General features: G+C 41.1%; 1 long non-coding RNA gene across 2 annotated transcripts in view; it reads left to right on the top strand.

Moving 5' to 3' along the window:
• Positions 1-14694, top strand: part of LOC129061061 (uncharacterized) — a 97100-nt gene that overhangs the window by 49805 nt on the left and 32601 nt on the right. Inside the window, exons 5-6 of one of the 2 annotated variants that reach the window (XR_008528044.2) lie at positions 3418-3607; positions 8757-8948. This is a non-coding gene — a long non-coding RNA (uncharacterized LOC129061061). The remainder of the gene's footprint in view (positions 1-3417; positions 3608-8756; positions 8949-14694) is intronic. The other variant, XR_008528045.2, reaches the window with a different exon arrangement.

Genomic DNA, 14694 nt, shown 5'->3' with positions numbered 1-14694 from the left:
TATTAGGGCACTTGGACTTTGCACCCCCAGCCATGGGGATCCACCAGAGTGTTTTGTGGAAATTGTTAATAGTTAAGCTCTAAGAACATGTGAATTGAAAAATTTTATGCAAATTACATTCCATTTTTACACTACTAGCAGTTGGAAGAGATAGATCATAAACAAAAACTTCAAAGGATTTACAATCCGGCACTCTTTTAATTGTATTTATGCCAAATACTTTCCACATCAAAATAGATGTTTAAAATGAATAAATTTGATCTTGTGAAGTAGCCCATCTTTAGTCCTGATGTTTATTAAATAGACTCAAAATCATCCAATTATTCTTGGAAAATGTACATGAATGTGTGGTATTTGGAACTCTATTTTAGAACCCAAATGTCATAGACATCTGGACACAAAAATTATGCAAGAGAGACCTTTAGAAATGTGTTACTAATTATTGACTCTCTCCTGCAACAGCATAACTGAGCCTTTGTTATAGGCACTGTGTGCAGTACTGCTGTAGACTGGCTTTTTTCACATGTGATGGTTGATTTTCATAAGATAGTTTTCATAACTAGAATCACAAAGCACTTCATAGAGTTAATAAGAAGGCTAATAAGACTCACAAATAAATTATATTAGCCGTGATGAATGGACAAAACAACAGCTTAAAATTATCTAGGGAAAGAAGAGAAATATGATCAAGCTAGCTGAAGAATTAGGGAAAGAATTCAGGGCGACTAGCTAACTAGCTGTAATGGAGTAGCTGTGTGAAGTTATGGAATTAGAACTGGATTCTAGTACTTGTCTTTTCACTTGCCAAATACGTCATTTAACCTCTCTGTGCTCTCATTTTTATTATCTATAACAGAAAGGTCAGACTTAATAGTCTTTGAGGCCTTCTTTAAATTCTAAAATGTAGGTTATAGGAGTTTAAAATACCAAGAAATCAACTCCTATTGAGTAACTGCTATATGTACCAGGAACAATTCCAAGTGATAGTGTCTAAGAACAAGGTAAGATCCATTTTTCATTGAGCTGAAATTCTAGTGGGAAGGGAAGACAAACAGAGAGATAGCTATAAATAGATAAAATAATTATAGTTAGTAACACGTGCTGCAAAGGAAATAAGACAGGATAGTATTCTAGAGAAGGACTGGGTGGTCTAGGGGATGACATGACATAGGTAGGCAGAGAACTCTGAGACCTGAAGAAGAGCAGGATCCAGATTTGGGAAAGATGGGAGTCAGGCACTCCTAATGAAGATTTCAAGTGCCAAAGAACTGGGCAGGGGACAAATTGGACTTCTTTGAGGAACACAGAGAAGCCAGTGGTGCTGAAATACAGAAATGAGGGGGAAGAACAACAAGAAAAGAGGTAAGCTAAGTCATGCAGAGCCTCATAGGCTGTGGTAAAAAGTTTGAATTTTATTTTAAGTGCAGTAGTCAGCACTTAATGGAATTTAAGCTGAAAAGTGACACCATCTGATTTATTTTAAAATATCTCTTTGGCTACTGTGTTGAGATTTGATTGCAGATGGCAGACTGGAAATAGAGACCAGTTTCAGAAGTTATTGTAAAATGTCAATTAAGAGATTATAGTAGGCAGGACGCAGTGGTTCACGCATGTAATCCCAGCACTTTGGGAGGCTGAGGCAGGCGGATTACCTGAGGTCAGGAGTTCAAGACCAGCCTGGCCAACATGGCAAAACCCCGTCTCTACTAAAAATACAAAAATTAGCCGGGCATGGTGGTGGGCGCCTGTAATCTCAGCTACTTGGGAGTCTGAGGCAGGAGAATAACTTGAATCCGGGAGGTGGAGGTTGCAGTGAGCTGAGATGGTGCCACTGCACTCCAGCCTGGGCGACAGAGTGAGACTCTCTTTCAAAAAAAGAAAAGAGATAATAGTAACTAGCACCAAGATGGTGTAAGTGGAGAGAAAAAGCCTAAAACAAGGTGTTACTTATTGTTCTGAATCCTTGTATTTAAATGTCTTCTGTGTTAATGTGGTATTTTAGAAACTGACTCAAATTAACTCACAAATCTGGTAACCATGATATAAATTTAATGAAAAATTAAGGAGGTCAGTTAGGAAAAGAGTAATGCCAAATAAATGCTACTTGCTCTGATAAGTTTTGTGCTGAATTTGGTGCCATGCATATTTGGAGATTTTCATTTGAAGTTTCAAATAATTTCAGGAGAAATAGAATATTTAGAAAGAGAAATCACAGCCATAAAAAAGGATGAGTTCATGTCCTTTGTAGGGACATGGATGAAGCTGGAAACCATCATTCTGAGCAAACTATCGCAAGGACAGAAAACCAAACACTGCGTGTTCTCACTCATAGGTGGGAATTGAACAATGAGAACACTTGGACACAGGCTGGGGAACCTCACACACCGGGGCCTGTCGTGGGGTGGGGGAAGCGGGGAGGGATAGCATTGGGAGATATACCTAATGTAAATGACGAGTTAATGGGTGCTGCACATCAACATGGCACATGTATACATATGTAACAAACCTGCACGTTGTGCACATGTACTCTAGAACTTAAAGTATAAAAAATAAAATAAAATAAAATAAAAATAAAAAAAGAAAGAAATCAAGCAACTTTAGGATAGGTTGATAACTAGCAAGGATTCCCCATAGACATTGCTGTCCATTCCATTTTCAAAATATGTGAATTTGTTCAACAATGTATTTTGTGAAGATTAGATATTTTCAGCAGATAGACTCTGTACTTGGAAAAAGTCCTCTAAACCAATTTTGGGCAATTAAACAACTGAAACTATCTTTAGAAAATATAAAATATATCTATTTCTACTGCCTTTCCATTAAATATTTACAGTGATACAAAAAATATATTGGTCAATAACAGTAGAAAATCAAGACATGCACCCAATTTGGAGAGAGCTGAGGAATAAGGGATATTATTATAACTGCTTGTTCCTAATGTGAAGATATTAGCATGCGATAGCAATATATTTAATAGAGACATAAGCACTTCCTAAGTTTAAAACATTTCATTTGTATACTATTTATTTAAAATTCAAGAATCGTAAACCTAGCACTTTGGGAGGTGGATCATGTGAGCCCAGGAGTTCAAGACCAGCCTGGGCAACATTGTGAAATCATGTCTTTACAAAAAATACAAAAATTAGCCGGGCTTGGTGGCACACACCTGTAGTCCCAGCTACTCAGGAGGGTGAGGTGGGAGGATCACCTGAGCCCAGGAAGGTAGAAGGTGCAGCGAGCCAGGATCACGCCACTGCGCTCCAGCCTTGGCTACAGAGAAAGACCCTGTCTCAAAAATTGGCCTTTGAGGCCCTATGCTCAGGCCCGCTTCCACACTGTGGAGTGTACTTTCATTTTCAATATCCCTTCGTCCCTTCCTTGGTTTGTTTGTGCATTTTGTCCAATTCTTTGTTCAAGATGCCATTTGTTCAAGATGCCAAGAACCTGGACACCCTCCACCGTTAACATATTTTGGAGATCCAGCCAGGAGGAAGAGCAGGGTCACCAGGGCTGCTCAGGGAGAGAGAACCCAGAAACCTGGCATGCCAGCATAAAGAGACCATCAAGCTTCAGATGATCATGCAACAAAGGTTCCAGCCAGTTCCAGGTAAAGACACCACCACTGGCCATCAGAAAGCTACCCTGCCTCCGCTAGTTGGAGTAGGATGAGAGTTCCTTAATCCCCAATAGGTAGGCACTACACCCGGAGCCAGCATGAAGCAGTTACAGAAAAAAGACCATCGGTCCTTCTGCCTCCCATAAAGATTCATGGGGATCACATCTCTCAGAGGGGAGATGAGGCAGTAAAATAGGGTGTGGAGGCAGGGAACATAAGGCCGATTCATACTTCAGCTATGACAGCAAATATCCTCTCCACAGGGCATGTACAGAGTAAATTAATTTGAAACTTTACTTCATCCTCTTCGTTTACATAGAGCGTACCCCAAGTAGCGGGTATATAAACTCACAAAAACTCTGTAACAGGGCCTTTGAGCCCCTATGCTCAGGCCCGTTCCCACATTGTGGAGTGTACGTTCATTTTTGATATATCCCTTCATCCTTTAAAAAAAAAAAAAAAAAGGCAAAACATAAACTTGTCTTGGAGGCACGGTAAATTAAAAAAAAAAAAAAAAAAAAGAACTTCAAGAATAGTTTCCCCATAGAACTAATATAACCACTCAGGCCAGCCCACAAATATCTGTTTAACCATTGTATAGTCAAATAACAGTGAGTGATATCATTAGTTATAAGGTTACAGGAAGACTAAGGGCCCCCCTTATGTAAGAAGAAGGTGAAGAAAAAAAATATTTCCACACCTTCTCTGGATACAGGCATAATTCTGGAGAATTATTTTGCCATATAATAATTGTAGGACTCTGCCATCTCCCTTTCTGCAACTCATTCCCCTGAAAGTCCTGTGTTCTCCCAGGTTACTTAGGCACCTACTAGTTGACTGAACCCAATTTAGTCTACTTCTCCAATTGCTCTTTACCCGCAGATTACCTGCCTCCTCTCCCTGTGAAAAAGTATTGTTTTCTTTATTTTATTTTTTTTGAGACTGAGTCTCGCTCTGTCACCCAGGCTAGAGTGCGGTGGCATGATCTCAGCTCACTGCCAGCTCCACTTCTCGGGTTCAAGCCATTCTCCTGCCTCAGCCTCCCGAGTAGCTGGGACTACAGGTGCCCGCCACCATGCCCGGCTAATTTTTTTTATTTTTAGTAGAGACGGGGGTTTCACCGTGTTAGCCAGGATGGTCTCGGTCTCCTGACCTCGTGATCCACCCGCCTCGGCCTCCCAAAGTGCTGGGATTACAGGCGTGAGCCACCGCGCCTGGCCATGTTTTCTTCAGTGTCATTTAAAAGTTAGGAAAGCAATCTGATTAAACAACACATTAATCTATTAATAGCTGGCAGATAAGTAAGCTTTTGAATTATGTGCATCTTTAAAAATCCACAACTGCCTATTAACCTAAATGAATCCTAATTAGTGTAAATTTAGGCAATGTAATAAAAATGAAAGAAAATGGAGCTGTGTTATTTTTCTTATTTTCTTTGCTTCCAGATCCCCAGATTCTATCATGCCTCCGTATATACATTCCTTTATGCATTTTACCCCAGGTAATCTTTATCACAATTCTGCAGCTAAATAATACCCTCAGTTTCAGAAGAAATTGAAATGTATCTCCTCTTCCCAGGCAGTTTTGATTAAAATCCCTTACTTCTGGTGAGCTTGTTCCCCAAGCAGGGCTAAGTACCAATCCTTCACCTCATCTAAAAGTCACCTTTTCTCTGCCACTCAAAGAGCCCTTGACATCTTTTATGCTGTCTATAAAGTTTTTTCAAGCCATTAAGAAAATAGCATTTTTTTTTCTATTCCATGAACACTGTACCACAGAAATAGAACAGTAATTGTTGACATGATGTCACTCTGTCTGAACCTGGGAACACCTATGGATGTCCTCCCTACTCAGTGAGATAGGAGGGAGAAAGACCAGTGTTATTGACCCTTTTAATACCAGCTCTATCACTAACTTGAACAACTCTTGAACTTTCTGTGTCTCTGTCCAGAACCGGAAGGGGTGGGGTGAGTGTGTGTGTAGAGGTACAAGAGGTGTATAATACCTGCCTCATCATCTTTACAGAATTAAGGCTCAGATCAATAAGATGATGTATCTGAAAATGCTTTGAATAAATACAAAGTGCTGTAATTCTAAAACACAACTATTTGTTGAGCTCTCACTGTGTGCGGGCACTGTGCTGAATGCTTTACAGGATTTGCATCATTTAATCACCTCGATAAACACTAAAGTGAGGATTATTAACCCGGTTTTACAGATGAGGAAATGGAGGCTTAGATCATAAATGCCCAAGGTCCATAGGATATGGTCCCCTAACTAATGGCATAGGGAGCCAATGCAGAGCTAGAAGATGAGCCCAGGCCTATCTGGCCCCTTTGCCACTTTCTTCACCACTGGATTATACTGCTCCTCATTCTGCACATGGAAGTCAGTGCAACCTGCCTCATCTATTTTTATTAACCCTCAAGCTACTTATCCCTAATATAAACATCCTAAATCTAATTTACTAATTTTATAGTGACACTCTACTTATTTATTTATTTATTTATTTTTTGAGACGGGTCTCGCTCTGTCACCCAGGCTGGAGTGCAGTGGCACAATCTCCACTCACTGCAACCTCCACCTCCTGGGTTCAAGCAATTCTCCTGCCTCAGCCTCTCAAGTAGCTGGGACTACAGGCACACGCCACCACACCTGACTAATTCTTGTATTTTTTAGTAGAGACAGGGTTTCACCATGTTGGTCAGGCTGGTCTGGAACTCCTGACCTCAGGTGATCCATCCACCTTGGCCTCCCAAAGTGCTAGGATTACAGGCATGAGCCCCTGCGCCCCACCCATTCTACTTATTTTGCTGTTCATATGTTATATGTCAGTGTACTTCGTAAAATTGTAAACTTTTTTGTTTTTGAGATGGAGTCTCGCTCTGTGGCCCAGGCTGGAGTGCTGTGGCGCGATCTCGGCTCACTGCAAGCTCCGCCTCCTGGGTTCATACCATTCTCCTGCCTCAGCCTCTGGAGTAGCTGGGACTACAGGAGCCCGCCACTACGCCTGGCTAATTTTTTGTATTTTGCTAATTTTTTGTATTTTTTAGTAGAGACGGGGTTTCACCGTGTTGACCAGGATGGTCTAGATCTCCTGACCTCGTCATCCACCCGCCTTGGCCTCCCAAAGTGCTGGGATTACAGGCGTGAGCCACCACACCCAGCCCCAAATTGTAAACTTTTTAACAATAAGGCCCACTTCCTTGAAGTGTCGTCTCTTTCGTGCTCTGCACAGAAGTACAGTCTTCCTATTTTATGATAAGAAGGAGAAAGAATCAGGAATCCAGGTGTCGGGGTTGAGTAAATCTATTGAGGAGCCCACAAGGCCAGGTGCGGTGGCTCACACCTGTAATCCCAGCACTTTGGGAGGCCAAGGCGGGTGGATCACTTGAGGTCAGGAGTGCAAAACCAGCCTGGCCAACATGGTGAAACCCCTTCTCTACTAAAATACAAAAACTAGCTGGGTGTGGTGGTGGGCGCCTGTAGTCCCAGCTACTCGGGAGGTGGAGGCAGGAGAATCGCTTGAACCCAGGAGGCAGAGGTTGCAGTGGGCCGAGATCACACCACTGCACTCCAGCCTGGGCAACAGAGTGAGACTCTGTCTAAAAAAAAGAAAAGAAAAGAGTTCACAAAACAAATGATCCTCACAGGAGCAACTGAGAGTTTTATTTAATTCTTCTAAGTGGCCAGCTATAATATAGTTAAGCACCAGAATATGCTGATATTATATAAAGATGATTTTAAAAGTTATATGTGGGTAGAAAAAAAGTTGTGAGTCATACACTGAAAGAGGCTTAGCTTTTTTTTTTGTATTATATAAATAATTAGAATCGCATTTCAGAAATGTGCCCCAAACTCAGCAGCCAGAATTTTAAAACTTTAAAAAATACATTGAATAATTTCTTTCTTTTTGGGAGCTGAAATTGGTTTATATGTGTATAGTAGATCAAGACCAAGTTTTTTTAATATTCCTGTATACAGTTGTGAGAGATAATGCACAAGTTATGCTCTTCAAGGTCATGAATAATTATGGCCAACCTTGGACAAAAAACCAGGCATCTTATGAGTAAAAAAAAAAAAAAAAAGCTGGGCGCGGTGGCTCACACCTGTAATCCCAGCACTTTGGGAGGCCGAGGAGGGCGGATCACCAGGTCAAGAGATTGAGACCATCCTGGTCAACATGGTGAAACCCCGTCTCTACTAAAAATACAAAAAAAAATTTAGCTGGGCATGGTGGCAGGCACCTGTAATCCCAGCTACTTGGGAGGCTGATGCAGGAGAGTCGCTTGAACCCAGGAGGCGGAGGTTGCAGTAAGCCGAGATCGCACCATTGCACTCCAGCCTGGGCAAAAAGAGCGAAACTGTCTCAAAAACAACAACAACAACAAAAAAACAACAAAAAAAGGAAGTCACCTCTTGAACAACACAGACAATGCCTGTATATACATTCTCTCCCAAGCCTCTGCAACCATGGAAAATCATTGCAGGAAATTGCAGGAAGATGATATGAACAGAGCTCTTTTTCTAGCCTCTGGCAGGGAGTAATTCTTCTATTCCTTATAACCTTATGAGGGTCACCTCCCATCTTCAGCTTTTTTTTTTTTTTTTGAGATGGAGTCTTTCTCTGTCACCCAGGCTGGAGTGTAGCAGCGTGATCTCAGCTCAATGCAGCCTCCGACTCCTGGGTTCAAGTGATCCTTCTACTTCAGCCTCCCGAGTAGCTGAGATTACAGGTGCCCACCACCATGCCTGGTTAATTTTGTATTTTTAGTAGAGATGGGTTTTTGCCATGATGGCCAGGCTGGTCTTGAACTCCTGGCCTCAAATGATCCACCCATCTCGGCCTCCCAGGGTGCTGGAATTACAGGCATGAGCCACCGCACCCAGCCCCATCTTCAGCTTTTGAGTGGAGGCAGAAGTGTTTTGAAGAGTCAGTATGAGAAAGATTCAGTTCATCATGTCTAATTTTTCCTCTTCCTTTAAAAAAAAAATCTTGGGACAGCAGTAGTTGTCAAGACCATCATGTTAAGTATAGTCAGTATCTAGGGAACTACTGTTAGGTACTCCCAGAATGTTATTCTCTAAGAAGAAAGCCAGAAAGGATAAAAATATTGAAAATGGGACCTGTCTTCTACAGATGAGACAGACCACAATTGAATGCCTGAGAAAACTGCAACCATCCGAATTTTATCACTCTGACTGCCTTATTTCCTGGTCTACCGGTAAGGTGATGGAGAAGAAGTGAAAATCATAACTAGGATACCAAGGACAGGAGAAGACAAAAAGGCCAAGTTGCAAAAGTGGTTAGGAAAGTCAAGAGTTAAAGGGGGTGAGTTCTGAGGTCACTGTTTATTACGCACTGTCTGAACTAAGAAAAAAAAAAATGTTAGCAGAAGGCCAGAACCTAGGCAATGGAGATGACAAAATCCATCTCTCCTAGAAGGATATTTAGTAATGCTCCTGCCTTGTCCAGGAGAAAGAGTCATTCACTCTACCAGACACAGTGCATCCAGGCCCTGGAGAATCAGTGTGCTGTGTTACAGTGAGGACAGGAATAGTTCACCTTGCTTTTCTCTGGGTTGGAAGAAATGTCTTATAAGACTAGTAGTTTCTTTTTTTTTTCTTTTTTTTTTTTGAGATGGAGTCTCGCTGTGTCACCCAGGCTGGAGTGCAGTGGCGAGATCTTGGCTCACTGCAAGCTCCGCCTCCCGGGTTCACGCCATTCTCCTGCCCCAGCTTCTTGAGTAGCTGGGACTACAGGCGCCTGCTACCACGCCCATGTAATTTTTTGTATTTTCAGTAGAGACGGGGTTTCACGGTGTTAGCCAGGATGGCCTCGATTTCATGACTTTGTGATCCGCCCACCTCGGCCTCCCAAAGTGCTGGGATTAGAGGCGTGAGCCACCGCGCCCGGCCAACCCTCTGATTTCTAACTTACCTCTTGCTTAGGCATGAGTGGATAGGAATAGCAGGATCTTTGCACGGGTCTGTATCTTTTATTGTTAGTTAATACATTGGCATTTTGTTTTATACCTTGAGCTTTTATACTTTGAATTTTGATTTTTGTTTGTTTGAGTTTTGTTTGTTTTTTGAGACAGAGTCTCACTCTGTCGCCCAGACTGGAGTGCAGTGACACAATCTCAGCTCACTGCAGCCTCTCAGGTTCAAGCAATTCTCATGCCTCAGCCTCCTGAGTAGCTGGGATTACAGGCATGCACCACCATGGACTGGCTAATTTTTGTGTTTTTAGAAGAGACGGGGTTTTGCCATGTTGGCCAGGCTGATCTCAAACTCCTGGCCTCAAGTGATCCACCTGCCTCAGCCTCCCAAAGTGTTGAGACTACAGGCATGAGCCACTGCACCCGGTCTGTTTGGTTTTTTTTTGATACAGGGTCTCACCCTGTTGCCCAGACTGGAGTGCAGTGGTACAATCATGGTTCACTGTAGCCTCTACCTTCTGGACGCAAGAAATCCTCCCACCTCAGCCTCCTGAGTAGCTGGGACTATAGGCCTGTGCCACTACATTGGCTAATTTTTCTTTTAATTTTTTGAAGAGAGAGGGTCTCACCCTGGCTGATCTCAAACGCCTGGTCCCAAGCAATACCCTCGCCTTGGCCTTCCAAAGTGCTGGGATTACAGGCATGAGTCACCATACCCACGCTGTACTTTGACTTTTGAGGTTAGTGGTTATGCCTAATAATGTGGTCAGTTCAAGTGCATCTTCAAAATCAAAATTCTTAGATACACCTAGACATACCAGGGTTAGACACCCTAAAATGTAATTAGAACAGAATAAGGCAAAAGTAGGTGCTCAGCTGGCTTTTCTTTATGATTCCTTCATGTTGTACAGATATAATTTCAGGAATAGGAAGATTTTTATGGTAGTTAAAACAATTTTTTCTCTTACTCTGTAACTAAAGACAAGAATAAGCAACTGCTACAGGTGACAGGTGGTAAAGCTGTATCATTCAACTTCAAGTATCTGGCTCTTCAGAACATTTGCATGAGACGCAAAACTTTTCCAGTTGTATCGTGTCTGATATCATTTAACATACTATGTGGTATTGATGAATGCAATTATTTCTTAAATTATGTGTACCTATTTTACGTCAGGCCTTGTGTGGTACTGTCTGGAAATTCGCACTCAACGAGACATATAAATAAATAGCTAAAATAATTATGTGATGGGCGGGCCATGGTGGCTCACACCTGTAATCCTAGCACTTAGGCTGAGGCGGGCGGGTCACTTGAGGTCAGGAGTGCAAAACTAGCCTGGCCAACATGGTGAAACCCTGTCTCTACTAAAAATACAAAAATTAGCCGGGCGTGGTGGCTGGCGCTGCAAGCCCAGCTACTCAGGAGGCGAAGTTTGCGGCGAGCCAAGATTGCGCCACTGCACTCCAGCCCCAGGGACAGAGCAAGACTCCATCTCAAGAAAAAAAAATTGTTAAAATAATAATAATTATGTGATGGATTATGAGATTACGTACAAGGCACAGGGATGGCAAGGGATGGAGAAATTTCTGGTCATGGAACCAGGAAGACTCCCTAGAGGAGGTGGCCTTTGAGCTGGATGTTGAAGAAAATATAACGTATTTCCGTCTTGGCATAGGAGAAAGGGAATTCCAGGCAGAGGAAATGGCTGGAAAGCAAAGCCTAGAAGGTATGAAACAGATTGGCTTGTACAGCAAATTGCTAGAATATTGATTGAGCAACAAGATGAGGTAGGAGGTATGCCTGCTAATGACTTAATCGGGTGGGTGTTGGAGACATTTAAAATAGGGAAGCGATATGATATTAAGAAAAGTTTTTGTAGTTGGCATGACAATGAAGCAAAAGGGAGCAAGAGAAAGGAAGTCCAATTAAGAGTCTAGGTCCTAAATTAAGGCAGTTGTAATGAGAATGGAAAGGATAAAACAGGTTTGAGAATGGTTTGGCAGCTAGAATCAGTAGGGCTTGGTGACAGATTGTGTTTGGGGGCGAGAGAGGGAGGAACTAGCATAACTCCCAAATTACTTGCTTTGGAACATAGGGATCTTTTATTAAATCTTTCTGTAAACCATTATACATTATTCATTGTGAGATTAAAGATGTGCCTGCATTGTGAATCATCATTAGCTTCCGACTAAGGGAATCCCTAGATTAGAAATCAACTCCCACCCACCTCCAACCCTGCTCTTCCTGACCATTTTGTGCCTTTCACCGGAAGCTGTGAGATCTGACTTCAGGCAAAAAAAATATGTAGCTAAAACAGACCTATTGTCCTAGAAAAAAGAAATATGAAAGCCAAAAGATACAATTAAACACATTTGGAATGCTCGGAACGAGGTGTCCATGGCTTTATCACAGACTGTAGCTGCACTGTATGTGTGCAGCTTTGCCTGGTTTTCATTAAGCAAAGAAACTGGCTTTCAATAGCCAAAATGTGAAAAGTTATTTAGTTACAGGGTAACCAGGAACTTGTGCTTGAAAATTTAGATGTGTATTAGTAAAATTACATCTTGGCCTTTTCAACTGGATAAAAATAATGAAGCAAATATGTATTATCATAAATAGATACTGCATTATCAGATTACGGGTGTTTGAGGGTTAAAAAGTTTATGCGACTAGTTTTTCCTTGAGTTTTGCATGGGTTTCATTATTGCTTCTGTGCAGCCTTTAGGGGAGCATTCTAGCTGAGCGGTTAGGAATCTTAGCTCTGGAGTTCAAACACTTATGTCTTTGGGCATGCCATCAATTGTCCCTTTTATTTTATCACTCACACACACATGAAATTAATAATATCAGCATGATCTTTGAGTGGAACCCAATTCCAACACAGAAATACTAGATAGATAGGATTTGACTTCAAAAAACATGTTAACTAAGTGGTTTTCAAACATTATAGTGCATTATAGTCACCTGGAGGGCTTGTTAAGCCACAGATTGCTGGGCCCTAACCCAGAATTTCTCATTTAGTAGAAGATCTGCAGTGGAGCCTAAGAATTTGCATTTCTGACAAATCCCAGATTGTCTGGGGCCCATACTTTGAGGAAGACAAATCTAATTGGAAAGGAATTAATTTAAGGGGAGAAGGTGGAGGGTGGAGGGTGGAGAAGCACTTAGAAAACAGGTGTACATGGTTTGCTGTTGATTGTTTTAATGAGAGGGAGTCTTGCTATGTTGCCCAGGCTGGTCTTGAACACCTGGGCTCAATAAATCCAAGAGGCTCCTACCTGAGCCTCTTTGTAGCTGGGACTACAGGTGCTCTCTGCCATGCCCTATTACTGATTTTGTTTAGGAAGCTGAACCACACACATTAAGAACGCCAGTGGTTGATGAGTCATTCACTTAACTGAGAATAATTTTATTACTAGGATGACATTAAGTTTCTACCATCCTAGGAATATATCCCCATAATTAGAGTGTGCATTTGTCCCACTCCGGGAAACACATATATTCCAACTGACCTTTTCCACAATGTCAGGGTTTTATGCTTAACCTGAACCAAACCAAACCATGAACCATTTAACTGGGATACACCAGGCTAATTGATTATGCTCCAAAACTAAACTGAATCTAAAATATCCTTTCCCTGAAGTGTGAACCAAATGAAAGATTTTTTGTTTGTTTATTAAAAAAAATAGTGAACTCGTTCAAGTTAGAAATATTTTGGTTTCTTAAACTATTGAAAAGAAAAATTATATTCCCTGACATACTGATTCATTAAAAAAAAACTCTTAAGTTACCATTATATTGAGTAACAAGTAGTTGACTGAAATACTAAAATATGCAGTCCCTAAAAAAGTCAGGGTCCCAGCAAGAAAGAGTATTCCCCTCATCGGGGTCAAATCAAGATACTTTAATGAAGGAATGACTTACCTAGCTATGGTAAGGGACTTAAGGTTACTAGAGAGGCGTGTTTAGGTACCAAGAAACTAGCAACAGCAGGAAGTGTTTACCACCCTGGGCATAAAGAGGCAAAAGAAGGATGTTGTGTTTACTGAGTCCAATTAGAAGAGGACCTATGTTTCCAGGCTGTTTGGCAAGAGGTCTAGTCTTAGGGATCTCTCTCTCCCTCCTCAAACACACACATTAGAACACAGTTGCTAGCTCAGGGAGCAAAGGGAGAGACATAGCTCTGCCTCTGTCTGCTGCTACCTTCTGATCTCCTGTTGGTGCCTTCCTCTGTCTGAATCCAGCTGAAAGTCAGGTGTCAAGGAAGCCCAAGTGATCTATTTGCAGGAGTCAGCTTCCTGGCAGAGAAGGGCCAGCGGTGGAAGGCAAATGGAGACTGACAGCTCAATCCTCTTTTACTAAATTAATGCTAGGCATTATAGGAAGTATTAGCAAGTGAGTTAATGTATATAAAATTCTTAGAAAATTCCCTTGCACATAGGAAGCATTATATCCTAACCGTTAGCTATTATTATTGCTACTATAATTAGCCCTATTTTACAGATAAGAAAACTATGTTTCATAGACTTTAAGCAACTTCTCCGTGGTTAACAATTAGTAACAGAACCCACACTCAAATCCAGATTTTTAGATGCCAATTTTGTACAAATTATATTAATGTTTACTATAGCACCATATAAGATTAGGCATTGCATACATATTTAATTTTGTAATTTATTGCAGAATAAAACATCTTCACTCTTGATCTAACTAAAATCTGTAACCAAATTGACACTTTTTGAAATACATAGAAATAAAATAAGTGAAACTATTATTTCAAAGGCAACTCTACCTGGTCAATAATATTATTAACAGTCATGGTAATGTTGGTGTTAGTAGTGGTGGTAGTAATAATAACAGTTGTTACAATTCTTGAATGTTTATTATACGTCCATCACTGTGCTGTTTTTAAGGTATTGTAATAATGTAACCACTAATCCATGGCACCCGTTTTTAATTTCCTGTTCATTCTTTTAATTTTTTTAAACTTGGAAATAATTCACTTGGATGATTTTCCTGGCCCTTGTTTGACTACTTAAGGTTTTATAAAATAATTTAAAATGTGAGGTATATATTATCTCCTTTAAAAACTCCCAGATAACATTATTTTTTCCCTATAATTGTTGGATAATTTATTC

Source organism: Pongo abelii, chromosome 7 (assembly GCF_028885655.2).
Source record: "Pongo abelii isolate AG06213 chromosome 7, NHGRI_mPonAbe1-v2.0_pri, whole genome shotgun sequence".
NCBI lineage: Eukaryota > Metazoa > Chordata > Mammalia > Primates > Hominidae > Pongo > Pongo abelii.
This window is presented reverse-complemented; position numbering and strand designations above follow the sequence as displayed.